Source organism: Ochlerotatus camptorhynchus, unplaced genomic scaffold (assembly GCF_037179485.1).
Source record: "Ochlerotatus camptorhynchus isolate MF236.1 unplaced genomic scaffold, CSIRO-AGI_Acam_v1.1 ptg000360l, whole genome shotgun sequence".
NCBI classification, from domain to species: Eukaryota; Metazoa; Arthropoda; class Insecta; order Diptera; family Culicidae; genus Ochlerotatus; species Ochlerotatus camptorhynchus.
This window is the reverse complement of record NW_027040848.1, coordinates 433,840-452,088: the sequence shown is the minus strand read 5'-3', so window position 1 is coordinate 452,088 and position 18,249 is coordinate 433,840. Positions and strand designations below refer to the sequence as shown.

Genomic DNA, 18,249 nt, shown 5'->3' with positions numbered 1-18,249 from the left:
GACCATTACAAGATAGTGGTCCGAATCGATGTTTGTGCGCGATAGGTCCTGACGTCGATGATATCCGAGAAGTGTCTTCCATCAATCAAAGCGTGGTCGATTTGTGATTCTGTCTGTAGTGGTGGTCTCCAGGGAGGCTGTGCTGGAAATAGGTACTACGTATGGCCATATTCTTGGAGGTGGCTAAATCTATGAGTCTGAGGCCGTTGTCGTTCGTAAATTGGTGAGCGCTGAATTTTCCGATAAACACAAATATCTGCTTCTAGGATACGTACCAAAATGAAACTGCTACTCCACGTTTGCTGTACTGCAGCATATGTACATAAAATTGCAATTTCAGGTGAAATGGGGCATTAATTTCAGAGATGTGTGTAATTTCAAATTCGAAGTGGATGTGCATGTATAGCCTACGTGGTGGCCATTTGTGGGCTCTACAAGGAATCACCTTAACTCACTTTGATGCGAATTCCTTTAGAATTCTTCCTGAAATTCCTTCAGATTTGCTTTAGACTTACCTGGAATTCTATTCGTAATCCCGAAAATCACTTCAAAACTACCTTCGAGTTCACCAGTTCGAATTGAAAAACTTTTCAAAATTACCTGGAAAATGTAGTCGAATTCAGTAGGAGTTCGCCTTAGATTTTTTTTTCTCATCAAAATTCTGCAGACATTTCTTCAAAGAATCAGAATTCTAAAACGTTATGGTAAATTTCATGACATTTGTTTCCTCCATACAATTTTTATGGTGACATCTATGTAGTCAAAATGTACATTTACTACCTCAGAGAGTTTTTAAAATGAAAGCAGATGAAGCTGTTGAAAATTTTATTTTAAACCTGTGGGTCCTTGAACGATTAGTATCTAAATTGATTGATGAGTTTTTAGTAGAATAATTGTATGCCTTATTACTTATTACATTATTACCTTATTACCTTATTAACAGGACACTTATATCTGTTATTGTAACCAGCTCGAATTTGTTTGCAAACCTGGTTAAAATGTTTATATTTAATTATCTTAAAGATAACCTCGTCCAGCTCAAACCTTTGTAGGGGTAAGAGGTGGGACCATCATCATCATCATTACGTTCTACTACTATTTATCACTTTCACTATCACCTAAATAAATAACTATACTACTACACAGATAAAAATTCTGAATTTGAATTGTGATTTTTCATTCACGTAAACTTGTATAGACTAGATGACTAGACACTGCAAGTAGTAAACAAAATAAGATTTTAAGCGATAATGAAAGTAAATAGTAAAAGTGAATAGTGAAAGTGAAAGGATTAAAGGATTACAAGAAAACACGACGTCATCAGGTATAACGTTTATTGTTCTGTTTAACATGTTACAGGTCAATCGATAACTGTCCGCGGTGAGATTTGAACTCAAGTCCTTCAGCGTGGGAAGCATGAATACTAACCATTTACGCCAGGCCCGTATTCAGTAGAATATGACGAAAGCAAAATCAGTAATCAAATTGATTTCATTGATTCAACCGAGATCAATTTCCGATAATCCATACAAAACGATATCAACAGATGTCACATGTTGCATCAAAGCGTTTCGTATAAAACAGAGAAATTCCATTCGATCAAACGACTTTTCACAAAATGACCCATCAATTAATATGAATTTTGAGTGGAATCCGTTTATTTGTCATGGCTCAACTGGGTTAGCCTTGCGGAGCCGTACTTCAAGTACATTTATAAGATTTCTAATGACTAAAGATAGTAGAACGAGGGCCGAATATACGCGGCTTACTCAATTTTTAAACAGGTTAGACGTGGACTAGGGACAACCCTAGCAGCAAACTTGTCACTAAACTGTTGTGGTGCATGTTTGCAACTTATTCCCGTCACAATCGAATTGCAGTATCTTATTGTGATGGAAGTGTGCTGTTTGGGAAGGTATATGAGGCAATTGACACGAAATTGCAAATTGATTCCTAAAATCACTTAACGATTCTTTGTAATGTAAAAATTCCCATCTGAATCCAGGCCTGCCCACCATAAACAGAACGAAACTTTTCTACCTTCTTCTCTCGGTCCGAAAAAGAAACACAAAAACCCGATGACGATTGTCGAACCGATCACCGACCCTCTACACAGCCGATCTTCATTCCTTGTCCCGCAATGATTGCTGGATTTATGCTACGTATGCACCTTCTCCCGGCCCATTAGAATGAACCATTCTCGACTACTTTTTCGAAGGGACGTATCAGCTTTTGTAAACAATGCATTTGATCGTCGATTTGGCGTAACTGGTAGCTCGCCTACGCATTCTAACAGTACCATTAGATAGGGGAAAATTTTCCCTACCTGATAGTGGTGTTAGTATGCGTGAGTGAGCTACCAGTTACGCCAAATCGACGATCAAATGCATTGTTTACAAAAGCTGATACGTCCCTTCGAAAAAGTAGTCGAGCATTCTCTCTTTCAACACACATATGCACCCATCAGAATAATATCCAGGCGCAGTACGGGGGAAATCAAGGACGCATGAGTTCGATTCTTGTTTGTGTAAGCATGAAGCACGCAGCGGTCGTCCCATTCAGGATAAGTTTATTTTTGTCGTCAGTATGCGATCAACTTCTGGGCGGGAAGGACACGATGATTTATACATATCTGCGATCACGTTCGCTTCAGTCCGGTGCCGGTTCGGAAAGTCGGGATAATATTTATGTTTTGAGCGATTACGACAACTGAACCCGAGAGGGAGGGAACGACGGAACTCAAGCGAATCGCGAAAAATATCAAATTACCAAAACAGAAAACAAAAAAGTCAATTGAGTGCGGTGCGCATTGTGTGGTGATAGTGAAAGTGAATTTAGGCAATGATCAGCGGCAAGGATAAAGCCTGAAGGAATAAATTTTGAATATTTTTTCTTGGCCTTGGTGTTTAATTCGGTGAGAGGTTCGCTCTGGTGTATGATTAAACTGTTACGGATGGTGTGTATGTGTGTCTGTATGTGATAAAGTGTTTCGGAAATTTATCGAGCGGTGAAGCTTTCAACGAAGGAATTTTCGATTATGATCGCTGGGTGGTCTTCAGCTGAGAGCCGTGGCTGAAATTACAGGTCGAATATCTCAATTATCGTTCATAATTCATCGAGCTGGTCTTGCGTGTGGAATTATTATAATCGATTTATAAATGAATGATCTCTGCTATGTTTCATGGTTATTCCTACCAGGCGTATACAATTTATAAACTACCGAGTGAAATGGTGTCTCAGATGTTGTGGCTTAACATGTTCTCATGTTGTGATCTTGAAAACTGTGGGGTTGTATTTACCTAGTATTTGACTTACACACTGTTACAAGTGAAATAACAAATGTATTTGAATTAAATCAATTACAAGTGAAATGATAACAAAGAAAATTCTCTATTATGATGATGTTAAATCATACTGAAAGCTGATTTTTTTTATGAATACACAGATAAAAATTCTGAATTTTAATTGTTATGTAAACATTCATTCACGTAAACTTGTATTTCATTTCACGCAACCTAGCAACTTGTAAACAATGTTGTTTACAACAATGGGCTTTTGTATACAATATTTGCTATATTGCATGAAATGTCTCAGAACTTTACATGATATATAATGTAAACTTATATGATATGTGACGCTCCATTTATGTGCATCATACTGAACAGAAATTTACACTACTTTTTCTAGCTGTGTAGGATAAATTCAGTAAAGACAGAAACAGTAGGAAAAATGGACACCTATTGCTTCAAATCAACCAATAGTTAAACAATACGCTTAGAACTACATACAGCTTTTTAACAAAAACTCAATAGAGCAAAATAGCAGTTGTTTATGTTGAAAGAATGCAGCTCTAAATGTATTAAAAAAAGACATTTTAATTTTAATCAGTGGCTTTCCACAAATTCAGTAGATATTCGAGTAAGAAAGGGTAACTATATCAAAACTTTGAGAATTAAAGATATTTCCATGCACAAGATCCCTACTTCAACTGTGTCTACCAGGCATGGCAAATCATTTACATTCATTTCGTGCATTCATTTACATTCATTTGCCTCTAACTTTTTTCATCAACAGAATTCCATGAAAAGGTGTATGCAGCTTTTGTAGGTTTTAATATTAGCTACAACTTTTGTCGATAACTCAAATCTGTACCTCTTATGCATGATGAACTGGGGCGAACAGAACTTGCCTATGTTTTTCAGTGAATGTAAATTGCATTCACTGAAAAATAGTAACAAGTTCTGCCCGCTCTAGTTCGTCATGCATAAGAGGTACAGATTTGAGTTCCGGGCAAAAGTTGTAGTTAATATCAAAACCTACAAAAATTTCATAAATCATGTAACGGAATTCTGTTGATGGAAAAAGTTAGAGGCAAATTAATGTAAATGAATGCACGAAATGAATGTAAATGATTTGCCATGCCTGGTGTCTACAGTTAATTCCTATCGGGTAAAAGTCCGATTCAACAGTGGGAGAAACGTTTACTAACAATGTTTTGAGAATCTTTATCGTTTGATGGAGGAGACATGAAGAAACCACAAATGCTAGGAGACACGAAGAAACCACAAATGATAGGAGGCATGAAGAAACCACAAATGTTTGAGCAGACCTTTTCAGAACTTGGTGAACATCAAAATCTACACGAAAATAGAAATTTATCACAATTACAAAAAAAATGCAATATTGATGGGTGTATTTGACACATTCTGCTGCAATTGTATTTATTTAGAGCAAATAAAGGCTTTGTGGTATATTTGATCTTATTTTTTTTATTACAGTAACTTTAACGCTCTTGGGTCATTCGTGACTTGTCCGGGGATGAGATTTGAACTCGTAACTTTGGCGTGAGAGGTATGGATGCTTACCAATACGCCGGGGTCGCCCCCTGGCATATGTGAGTGTTAATATGGAATTAGAACTTGACTCGCACTTTTTATTTTTTTTTAATTTTATTTATTTATTTCATCAACCGATGTAGACTAGTACAAATACATATACAAATTTGTTTTTCTTAAGAATATTAAAAAATATATTGTCAGCTATTATATTTTTACTTCCTACGAGTTATGATTCCGTATGGAGTTAAAATATTGTTTTAGTTTATGCCGAGACATTGAAAAGTCAATGGTTTCGCAGTATTGATTGTAAGACGCCATCATGCGATTTAATGGCCCAAATTTTGCATAATTTGTGCGATGATGTTTTATGGCAAATAAATTTCTATTTCTGAGTTGTCGAGTAGGTACATAAAAATTTAATTTTGATAAAAGTTCTGCTGAGTTAATGCGCTGCGAAACGATATCGTTTACAAACGAAACCATTGCATATTCACGACGCTCTTTTAATGTTTGTATGTTTATAAGCATGCAGCGTGCTTCCTATGATGGAAGAGGAAATGATGTCCAACCTAATTTACGAAGGGCATATAATAGAAATTGCTTTTGTACTGATTCTAATCTTTCTTCGTGCGTGATTGAAAATGGAGACCATACAATGCTGCAATATTCCAGTATTGACCTCACATAGGCAATATATAGTGTTTTAATTGTGTATGGGTCCTGAAAGTTATAGCAAAAGCGCTTGATAAAGCCTAGCATGTTATTTGCCCTGTGAATAATTGTATTGTAATGGTCTATGAAAGTTAGTTTGGAGTCTAAGATAATCCCTAAATCCCTGACTCTTTCACATTTTTCTACATTCTGATTTCCTAATGCAATTGAAATGTTTGATGGTGTTCTTTTTCTGCTAAATGATATTAAGTTGCATTTTTTTACATTCAGTTCTAATAGGCTTTTTTTACACCATGTGTAGAATATGTGTATTTCACTCTGGAATATATTGATGTCTTCATCATTTTTTATTTCCAAAAAGAGCTTCATGTCGTCGGCATAGATTAGCAATTTTATTTTTTTGAGAATGAAGGAAATGTCGTTTACGTACAGAATAAAAAGAAGAGGTCCCAGATGAGAGCCTTGCGGGACTCCTGAGGTGACTTGAATTGGGGTCGATTTCTTTCCGTTGAATTTAATTATTTGTTGGCGGTTAGTTAAATATGATTCAAGCCATTTCAGGAGTCCTGGCTCAATTCCAATTTCTTTCAATTTGAAAAGAAGCATTGGTATGTCAATTCGGTCAAATGCCTTGCTAAAGTCTGTATAGAGAGCTTCTACGTGGTTTCCATTATCCATTGCATTTAATGAATAGTCTATAAATTCAAGTAAATTTGTCGAGGTCGAACGTCCTTTAAAGAAGCCGTGTTGCATGTCAGTAATTCTATTTTTGGTTTGAAGAAATAATTTTTCATTTACAATTGCCTCGAAAAGCTTTGGAATGCAAGAGATAATGGCTATTCCACGATAATTACGTACGTCAGATTTTCGGCCAGATTTAAAAATAGGTACTAAAAATGAGCTTTTCCATATTTTTGGGAAGGTTCCGGATTCCAGTGACATATTAAAAAGCCAAAACAATGGAGCAGTGAGTTCCATTGCTAGACTTTTTAAAAATACTGGAGGAATTCCGTCAGGTCCAGGACCTTTTGAGGCGTCTAAATTCTTTAAAGCCTGCAAAATATCCTGCACTTGAAGTTGATTGACGCCAATGTCCCTTGAAAATTCTGGATGAAATGCAAAATAATCGCGGTCGCGATCTTCATCGGAAAATGTCGTATAGATTTCTTGAAAAAAAATTGCAAAAAGCTTACAATTTTTTTCCGAGCTATCCCCGACACGTTCGTCAAGATGCATTATTGATGGAAAATTGTCAGATTTTAATTTGGTTTTTACGTAATTAAAGAAGTTCTTTGGGCAGGACTTTATTTCAAGTTCAGTTTTTGAATTAAATTCTTCAAATGCATTACTGATGGCTAAATCTAGTTGATCGCATAAGTCCAAATAGATAGCCAAATTTTCACTATTATTGTGTTTTTTGTAATGTTTATGTGCTTTCTGTTTTCGATTTTTTAAGTTTTTTATTTGTCTGTTATACCAGACTGGATTTTTTGTGCTTCTGTAGCGTCTTTTTTTCTTCAAAGGTATTTCTTCCAAAATTATTCCTGATAAAATTTGGTAGAAGATGTCTACAGCAGTTTCGACATTTCCTTCATTCCTTAGAATTATTTGCCAATTGACGCTGTTTAATTTATGTTTGATTTTTTCGTAGTCTGCTAATTTGTATTCAAAGACTTCCTCGTATTCGCAGTCGTTGGGTCTTTGGTATTCGTGTACAAATAAAGAATATTCAATTGCTGTGTGAAACGCTTCGTTTTTCCACAATGGGTTTAATGATTCGGTCACACAGAAATCTTCATAAATATTCGTTAGTAAAAAGTCCAAATAGCAATTTTGTTGATTTTTGATGTGGTTAATTTGGTTCAGTCCTAAATTAGCAGTTTTGTCAAAAATGAACTGCAATGTTTCATTATCCCCAACGACTGGGAGTAAGATACATTCATTTTCAGAGTCCAGAATGAAGTCAGCATGGCGTTGATTAAAGTCTCCATAGATGTGAACTTTAACCTCAGGAGGAAGCTCAGATAGAATTTGTTCAGCACTTTGGAAGAAGGCTTCATAAGTGCTTTTATGAGCATGGTCTGGTGGAAAATACACTGAGGCGAACACGTGCGTTTCACCGGCAATGTGTGATTTCACCCAAATATGCTCAAATTCTGTAAATTTTGGTGTAAAGATAATTTCTGAGTTAAAATTGGCCGAAAGAGCTATAAGGACTCCACCGCCTGACTTCTTCTGAGTTGCATGAAAATTTCTGTCGTCTCTGAATACATTAAAAGCATTTCCAAAGATTTCTTCACTTTTCACGCTTTCGTCCCAGCTTGTTTCAGTTGCCAGAATGACCGAGAAGGATGAGCATAATAAATTTTGATAGATTTCCTTCATTTTAGCTGGGCTTTTCATGCGATTGAAATTTTGACAGTAAATCAAAATTTCAGTCGCATTCTGTTTATGTGAAGAGATTTTTGGAAGTACGTCGGTTGATAAAATATTTTCATTGGTATTATTATTTACCTCTTTCTCGTCGAAAGGAGTCATTGCTTCCGAAAATTCGGTTTGTGAAATTTGTCGGCGCTTTCCCTTATACGCTGCAGGTGTTGGATCCTCTGGTTGTTAAGATGACGCCGATAGGATTCCAAATCGTCAGATGCCGCCTGTTTTGGTACACCATGTTCTTCATGCACCTCGAAAAAGATTTTCCGAAGTTCCTCCGCTGAAGTCGGTAGTCCTTCGGATGCCAAATTAATTTTGATGCTAGTAGTGGTCATTCCTTCATGGCAAAACGATGGCTCCTTGTCATGCATATATGCCAAATAAAGGCGAACGATGTACATTATTTTTGTGTCCCGTAGTCGTGCTTTCAGGAAACGCCCGTCCCCATCAGCTGATTGCTGCGTCAAGCTTACGATGGGTGGGCGCATAGGGTCGAGTGACCATCCAGATGTTTGATTTGATGTATTTGTATTTGATTGCAATGATGACGGCGTTTCAGTCTTGTTGTTGTGTTGTACCTGCTTTTCTGTCCGGTATTGGTTGATGGTTTCACCCTTCCTGAAGTTGATGAATTTTGGGACCGAGAGGGCTGCAATTGGGTGGTCGGTGGTCAATGGCGGACCAGCAAATTGTACTTTCGCTGTGGCCAGTAGTTGCTTGTCCGATCCCTTGGCGCGGCTGTATTCATTTCCTTGGATGATGTTTTTGGTACTGCTGGTGTGGATTTGTTGTTGTTTTCGTCGTTTTCTGCTGCGTTTGGATTTTTCAGCAGCTTTTTCCTGCAACCTGCGAGTCCGTTGTTTTGCGTCAAATTTAGACCAGTCCTGCTTCCAGTGCCATTTGTTGCCTAAAAACCGCCATCCAGGAGATGAATGGTCAGTTTTTGGAGATATTGTATTTTTGTGTACTGGAGGACTTTCAGCTAACTCTTCCTCCAAGGTCTTCTGATGAGGTTCTGCAGCATTTATCTGAAGACTAGAAACAGCCCCAGATACAAATTTCACTTCCTCAAGAATTTCCAGAAGTTTCGGCTCTGGATGATGATGATGAGGTGATGATTCGGCCCCTTTTATTGAAAGTGCCATGTCAGTAGATAAGCTTGATAGCCGTTCGTCAAGTAATTTTGTAATTTTTTGTGACATCAACGAATTTGATTCGTTGATGCCGGTTATTGTCGCGTGCGCTTGTGAATCACACGTTTTCATATGCTGGCCGACCGCGCTGCACATGTTATTATTGTTTTTATTTATTACTGCCAACGTTTCTTTTACGTCATTTAGCAGGTGCTCAATGCTGTCGAATAATTCTGATACTAAGCAGAATTTTTTTAGGTCAGCAGCAATGCGGTGGTTCGCGTCCGTTTGAGAGTGGATTGCTTCCACAAGTTGCTCCTGTTGATGAAGCAGCTTCCTCACGTCGGCTTCCTTCCGTAAAATGTCAGTCAGCACACATAGGCACCATGAATGCCGTGATGAAATGCTCCCGTTGTCGCTGTACTCCGACACAGGCAGCATGGTATTTTTTGTTGCAAAATTCGCACTTCCATAGAAAGCGGTCGTCGTTGATGCTGCATGATATTACACCGCACGGCATAACTGCTTATGTTTTAAATATTCGACGCGATACTATAAGGTACAAATGGCCAGCGAGACCCACACGCGTCGTTGTCGAAGAGTAAAAAAAAAAATATATATATATATACAAATTACTTGCGGACCAAAATGCAAATGCGTCCGCGCCCGAAGACAGCTCGTGGCCACACTATAGACGATAACAACTCCTTGATGACATATCAGAAATTGAATACTCCACAAAACATCTACAAGACAAATGAATCACGCACTTAAATCATACAACCATTCAAACACATTGATTTAATCGTGTTCTATGTTTGTAAATATCGTACAAAAGTTGTAATTTCCCACCTCAAAATAAACTTTTCCGCACAACTTTTCCAAATTGTCGTGATTATTTTTTTTTATGAAACTCCGACCTCGACAGCACGTGATCTATTGTTTGGTAGGAGTTATGAGCCAGGTTTTTTTTTCACGCGAGTGTTGTGTAATCTGAAAAATAATATACACTCTGATCTAGGACCTAATAGTAGCTTGAAATATGTTGATATAGAAGACCAAATTGTAGACGGTCCGCTTGACGAATACCAACATGAACTAGTCTGGTTTGTGATAGACCTTGCATGGAATGTCTTCTTTCGATTTGAGATAAAAGATGTTTAAGTGTAGTTGATTGATGATGTGCATTGGCAAGCTTTTTCGCGGCCAATAGTCAGGTTCAGTGCTGCGACTCAACGATGAGACGAATGATAAACTGACCAGAGATCTTTGAAACTTCAGAGCAATTCCATTAACATCCGAATAATTTTAGGAATTTTACAGATGTTCTGAAAACAAAGAAGAAGAAAATCACGAACCGTCAATGAAGTTTAGATATCTTAGGGAAGAAGACATGCACTTTGGACAGTGCTAAAACTTCAGGGTAGTTCCTCGACCATCAGGAACTTTAAGGAAGTTCCGAGTGCTTAAAAAACTGATGAGATCATTCTAGAAGTTCTATTAGCTTCTGGAATATTATTGGGATTCTTCAAGAAGTTTTGAGTGCATTAGAAAAGTTCCAAAAACTTCAAGGTAGTTCCGAAAACTGCAGAGTAGTTCCAAGCGTTTCAAAATCTTCCAGAGCCTTGGGGAAGTTTAATGACCTTAAGAAGTACGTTCCTTCACAGATTCCTGGACAATTTCTAGAACTTTTGTGAAAAGTATAGAACTTCAAAGCAGTTCCATTGACTTTTGTAAAATTTCAGAAACTTTACAGAACTTGCCAAAACTCCAGAGAAGTTTAATCACCGACGAACTGACATGCCACTGGAGCATTTCGTTTGTCCGCAATTCGATTTGTTAAATGAGCGATTTTATCTGTCCAACGGGCGATCAGATCTGTCAAACGGGGTGAGACGCAAACCAAGTCTATATAAAATTTAACGTGTGTTCGTGTCCTTTCTCATGATATGTTGCGATCGGATGGGTAGATGGGGGTAGTGTTTAACGTATTTTAAATATGGCGTCTTGGGCAAGATTTTGAAAGTAGCTTCTATGAGCTGTCCCATCGGTTCGACGGTGGTTCAATGGTCTTTGGGGATGTTAGGTGAAATTTCTGGAACTACTGAGAACTTTAGTATAATTCCATGAACATCGGAAAAAATGCCGGTACTTTTGGTAAATTCCGAGGTCTTTAGGACCGATTAATTAATGTCAGCAAAACAGCGAAAACCTTAAAAAAGATTAGGAAATTCAGGGAAGCCCAGAGATTTAGAACAGTCCCATAAATTTCACGGTTATTCAACGATGATGTAGGATAATAGTGAGTAGGGGAAATTATGGCTTCGGCATGACGGACTATTTTTGGCCACCCAAATTGAAACGCTAATTTCACTGAATTATCTTACGAAAACACTTCGCTGAATGCATTCAAACGATTCTTTAGGCTTTCAGCTTCAATTTGTTTATATTTTTACCTCTGAGAAAAAGCAATCTAGCAGGGTTTTCTTGAAATGAAACACACGCTCTACAAAATGCTGCTGATTTCGAGTTGCCGATGAAAGCACAGCTGTTCAACACGCAGCTCAAATAGAAAGGCTGCCGAATAAAAAGATGTGGCCCACAATAGTCACTCTCACTAGAGAATATTGGAGCTTTGTAAAAGCGTTACAAAACAGTTTGTGACAATTTTTTTCGACTGAAATTGTTAGAGCAGCTGGCATCAAAAGATTGTAAACAAACTAATACTGCATATGTGTGCGTTCCTTAGAGAAAAAGGCTATAGAAAGAAGGTTGCTGCTTAGGTTGCTGAGAGTACGTAAATTCCCCTATTTCAGGGAAATTCCAAGAAACTCCAACTTTAAAGAAGTTCCGATAATTTCTGGGATCATAATCAGGAACATAGGGAAAGTTTCTTGAACCTCTGCAACAGTTTTGGGCTCTTCTTGGAAGCTTCAAAAACTTTAAGGCATTCGATTAGTTTCAAGAACACTTCAGCAACTTATAATAAGTTTTAAGAACTTCAGGAATATTCGGAGAACTTTCACGAAGTCAAAAAAAAACCTGATGAATGCTTACCTTTTTGCAATATAAGGCTGATAAACGGCTAACAAAGGGCATGTTAAACCGAATTAGCGGGCTTGTTGGTTACTTAGTTAGTGGAATACCTGAATAAAGAAAGAGAGAAGGATTAGTAGTTTCCATTAAATTTCGCTACGCATATTTCGTCTACAATGTGCTGATTTTGGAGTACACGACACTGAAAAAGCCCATTATATACGAATTACGCGTATCTGGGAATGATAAGCAAATTAGGTAGATAAATTGAATGGAATTTACTAGTCTTTATATCAGAGATGTCCCGGGAACAAGAAGAAAATTTAAAACTCTAAAGAAGTTCCAAAAAGCTCTGGGCAGGTAGGTTCAGCGATCATCAGGGAAGCTCAGATACTACATGGGCAGTTCCAATAGCGTCAGGGATATTCCGATAATTCAAGATGTCCAGATTTTAATGGAAGTTCCAAGAATTTTAGAAATAGTTTCAGAATAGTCCAGAAAACTACAAAGAAGTTTAAAAACTTAAGAAATATTGCAGGAATTGAAGTCTTGAGAGCTCCAGGGATGATTTTTGTTTTTCGGGCATCTCCATGCATTTCAGAGATACAGAGGAGCTCTGCAGGATAATTACGAGAACTTTGGGAAAAGTCCACGAACATCAGAAAAGATCAGTTAGTTCAATTAACTCCAATGAAATTATAAGACTTTTGGAAGTTCTAAGAAGCTCAGAAAATATGTGGAAATTTCAGTAATGGTTCAAGAGTTTCAGGTAAATTGCGAAATATTCAGGGAAGATCCATGAATATCAGGAAAATTCGAGATCTTTTTAAGGGAAGTTCCGATAACTTAATGACTTCAAGGCAGTCTCATAAATTTACGGAAAAAAAGAAGAAGGGTCTGTGCCTAGTGGCATTAAAGGAAACTAGACGTAGGACCGCTAGTGGACGGAACAAATGTGAAGAGCATTTAGTTCTTTTAATTGATCGATCATCTGTTATCTTAACTCTTTCCGTTTTTGAATTGTACGCATACCAAATTTGTAGTATTTTTTTCAAAAAGAAAATTGATGAAGAGAATCGATCAAAATCACTTGCACCCCTGCTTCCAAGTTTGGTTGCAAGATTACAACTCTGGAGAGCATTTTGTGTGGTCGTTAGGGGCGTGTGGTTCTGAATATGAACAAACAGGCACAGATAAATTCTATTCCAACTCTTTACTGTAATAAGCATGTTAGCCCTGAAAAGGACCGTTTTGTTCCCAAAGTTGGTGATGATTTAACCTCCGAAACCGTACAGACTGCGTCTCTGTCGCTTCAAAGCGTAGTTGACATCCATGGCGACTTACGCTTGGCGTGTTCAGTATAGGTGACAGCATCGCGGATCTCATTTTCCAGGAACACCTTCAGCACACTTGGTAGATCAGACCGGAGATACGTTTGACACTGCCACGGTGAAACAGACGACGGTTGGCGGTTATCACGAAGAACCTTGCAATGACGCTTGGCGCCTTTTGTACCAAGACTTTTTCCTCCTTCGCCACGACTAGTCATTGTTGCTTGTTGGGTAGAAGAGTGGACGACCTAACCTGCCACCACATTCCTACTGCTGCTATTGCTGCTTCTGCTGCCTGCTCACCACGCCGTCCGAAGCGAATTTTATGTGTACATTGGAAAATGCTTGACATTACCACTTTTTCAATAGTTTCTTGTTAAAAATCATCCGCCAAGAGCATTTTTATTGATGCGTAGAAATATTTCTGATCAATTGGTGATAAAATTATTGAAATTGTTCCAGGGGCAGCTGAGTTATTAATATTCAAAATCTTTCATAATTTCGTTACATGATTCATTTTCGGTTTTAACAAAGTGTACCCCCATAAAGAAATCACAGACGTAGTCCTACGTCAAAAATCAAAAGAGAAACTGTAGAGGAGTTCTGGGAACTTAAGAATAATTTCAAATACTTAAGGAATCTCTCTCAGGATTCATGAGAATCCCTCTTGGGTCCATTGTATTTAATATGCCAGCCAACCATCTTATTTCTCGATTATCATTTAATTTTCTGTGTCGATCCTGATAGGAGGCGCATAGATTTAGGGTGGGCAGGGGTGACACATATGAAAAATCAGTAACCAGCGCAACATTTCCCAAGACAGCATTGATACTAAAGAGATTTGGACAACCGAGCTCCCAGTGAATAGATTCAATTTTGCTGTGATCGTAGAAAAACTTGATTCCGGGCAATCGATACATAATATTTGAGGTGGAAAAGGCGAAACCAAGTGCTCTTCTTCTTCTTATTCTTCTTCTTCTTTTTCGCGTTTCAAGCTTATTGCTTATCGCATATTAGATTATTGCGTGCTCTCATCTTAGTGTTCTAGATGCACTTCCACAGTTATTAATTGAGAACTGTCGATGCTTGTTCCATTTTTGTAGTAGTATAATTGTGTGTGCCCAGGGAAGTCGAAAAATTTTCCAACCCGAAAAATTCGTAAATCGGACCAGAATCCCCAGAAATCGTTTGGTCATGAGACAAATTGGTGAAGGTTATATCTTTTGCTTTGTTATTGCGTTATATTTTTTTTTGCGATTTGCACGATCGGTAGTTGTTTTTAAACCTTAACAGAGATTTTATAATGCTGCCATTGGAACAAATTGAGCCATCCATTTAATAAAAAATAAATTTATTCCAGTACATAACATGATATGCATTTAAAAATGCAACAATATTCAAAATCTAAATACGACAGGGCATCGTTTCACGGATGTTGCCACGGGTATTGTGGTTTTCCCAAGTACCTGGTTCAAGCTTCAGGTGGCTGCGGTGGCTCTTCTTTTCCTTCTATCCCTGAATAGATAGTGCGAATAAGGGCGTCTATGTGATGTTATGCTGTACCTTTTTGTGGACATTAGTACATCCTTTTCCTTAAACTTGTTGATGACATGAAGCCTTGTCTTCCTCAAAAGTTATCAAATTTAGCTAATTATACAAACAAAGCTATTTACATTGATGTGTTGGTCTGAAGGTGCATACATAACGATTGGATCAACGTATGCTAAAATTGTGATTCAGTTATGCGGAATTTATAACTGCAGTCGAATAAAATAACTCACTATCTATGGTCTATGACTATGATCGATTTAATCGACACGAAAATAAAAATCAATCCTCGTGAATATAAAACACTCAAACTAAGAAATTGACAGCATTTTTTAAACTCAATGCATCGCGTTCATCTCGGCTTCTGACTCACTGTCGATCTCGAAGCTGTATCATCTTTTTATTTATACTTTGGGTGCCTTTTTTGACTGCTAAACGTATTGAGAATTTCAAAAGTGGGGGTGACCCTGGCGTTGTGGTTAGCATCCATGCCTCTTACGTCAAAGTCACGAGTTCAAATCTCACCCCACGAATGACCCAAGTGGTGGTCACTCTACACACTTATTTTGCGCCAAAATTTTTCCCAGTGTGCCTCAAGTGTACCGTGCTGTGCCAAGAGTTCCATGTCATCATTCTTTTTTTGTGTGTGTGAATAATTGTATGTTTGGCAACCCGGTATTTTGACAATTCAATTATTTTTTTAAATATCAAACCGTACGAGCTGTCGAAGAAAATGGTCACGTCACCGCCAGATCAACAGAATAGGCATCCCATCAAGAATACTGTTCCGTCTCCCGGATGTCGCAGTGCGTTGAAGATTTGATCCACGGAAGTACAGCAAACATTACACGCTGGTGAGGACCATTGGGAATGCACTCATTGAACATTCTGCACCGGGACATCAAAGATGAGGACGTTATCATTGATCACCATTTCCATATCAAGCTGATTGACTTCAGATCGGCGACGTTCGCACAGGAAGGGCGGCTGATTTTAGACCTTCTATGGCACGACCGAGTACTGCAGTCCGGAAGTGTTGGTAGGTAAACGCTAGACCTGCCCTGAACTGGAATTGTGGGCTCTCTGTGGGACACTGTACGTGCTGTTGTTTTTCGAGAACCCATTCGTGGACGTTGAGTAAATCCGTTGACAAGAATCCCAAAACTCGGATCACCATCCAGGAGCTACTGGTGGCGGAATGGATGACGTTGGAAATCAATTCGTCACAGTTGAATATTCCCAAAATCGTCCCCTGCTAACCGTTTGAAATCAATCCGTAGAAGTGCTACGTAGATGCAAATATCTGCTCCAGTCAGGCGGGAATGTCCATGTCGCCGAACAGCCTTTCGATATTGGATGATGAAGATGAGGATGAGCATGGCCAATGTCGAATAAGTCAGAAAATTTATTTAAAAAAAGGATTTACTCCTATTTAATTAATATATTTTTGAATTCATTTTAAATGGTTTTTATTCGGGGACTGAGGTTGAAATGTTTAGTGGCGGAGTAGCAGTGATTCTATTTTAATCAATCCTGAACTAGTCCAGGTTGAGCGTTAAATGCTTCCTGGTGATTTGGCCGGTTGGAGGTTCTGTTGGTGTGCCGGATAGCGTATCTATGTCTGAAGCTCTACAACGGGCAATGTTAGTGAATGTTTTGCTTCAAAATTCTTGAAACATCTGGAGGTCAATACAGAAATGCATAGACTTTCCAATTCCATGCCAGTTCCTCCTGTCGGCATCTTCTATTTCTCAGGTTGCAGATCATAGCAATAAGGGTGAGTTGGAGGCTCCGGCGAAATTATTTGTTGCGGATACCGACAATTGTTTGCGTCAACAATAAAATTTTGACACATCCTCACTGCGCATGCGCAGAAATAATGCAGTGATGCCAGTTACTTTAGAGATCACAAAAAATATGTACCATGGGTGCCAAATGAGTGAGCCATAGTGTGCCCTACTGTGTTTTTGGCACACTGTGCTAAGTGACCTACCCCTTGGAATGACCAAAGAGCGTTAAAGTGACATAATAGCAACAACAACAAAATTTCAAAAGTTTGTGCCATTTATGGGCAAATTGGGTTGTAATGTAAGCATTATCTATAATTGAAAACATTATGAACATTAACATTAACATGCACATTGTATTACACCTAATCTCTTTGTCCTTTACTTTATGAGTAACATTTCTTTACATATAATTTTAAGTTTGATCCACCTTCCACTGAGAATGGAAAGGCAACATGTAGAGTTTTGTCGATGATTCATAAAATAGTGAAATCAAAGTAAACTAAATCTATCTTCTTTCTTTCTCATTACAGGTACTTATTCCACTGAGACACCAGTTCAAACTGTGAATGCATCGAGAGTGTTATAAAGAAAGGTATTTAAAGTATCCATCGTGCTCTAATGATGCTTTGGTATTCACCATGGAGGATATTTGCCAGCATGGTGTAATTTTTCCAAATCGGTCGATCTCAGTCAAAATGTTGGTTGAAATATAAAACACGATATTATTTTCCACGAGGTTCATGAAATTAACGGCTTAAAAAAACATAACTCTCTCGTCCTGAACCCACACTATTGAATTAGATATGTTTTCAAAACAGCTTCAGAGTATTTCTCGTGGTTTGAATTTTTCAATTTAAAAATGATTAACAAGATGGAAGGCAGCAGTTTCCATTTTGAATAGTGAAATTTATCAAATTAATTTACAATCCAAATAATGTTTGTTCAATAACTCGATGAACTTTTTACCCGCCATTAAAGGGATAACCGTGCTTCGATTTACAAAATTAATACAACATTATTAAAGATGCACAAAATTGTTTAATATCATTAACGATCAACTTCATTATAGAAAACTTTATTGTAGTCATACATTAGCTCTATATACCTATCAAAACGCTGAACTATTGAGCTATTAGAATTACTCGGAAAGATTGGAACCGCACCCTGATACCTTTAAGCCCGTAACATGTGTTCTGATCTTGATACCCACACCACTCTTTTCCCGACAACGAGAGATGCAATAAAACCGCACTCATCGCGTAACAATCGCCCCCAGTGGTCACTGTCCACTCGCGTGCTCGGAAACAGATGGTTCTTCGATGGCGGTGGGAGCCGGTAGTAGGTAGTAAACTAGAAAATGCTCTTTTCGTGACTTGGTAATCGGACAAAATTAAAACGTTAAACTCTTTGCTGCAGCACAAGAGCCAATTGGCTGTCAGCAAAATTCAGCATCCATTAATCTGCGTAG

The 18,249-nt window shown here is 38.0% G+C and overlaps 1 protein-coding gene across 1 annotated transcript in view; it reads left to right on the top strand.

Annotated features, from left to right (window-relative positions):
• The first annotated feature begins 2,630 nt into the window (after nt 1-2,630).
• Nucleotides 2,631-18,249, top strand: part of Pura (Puratrophin-1-like) — a 152,774-nt gene continuing 137,155 nt past the window's right edge. The window contains exon 1 of the mRNA XM_065231683.1: nt 2,631-3,084. The gene's annotated coding sequence lies outside the window, so the exon portion shown is untranslated. The remainder of the gene's footprint in view (nt 3,085-18,249) is intronic.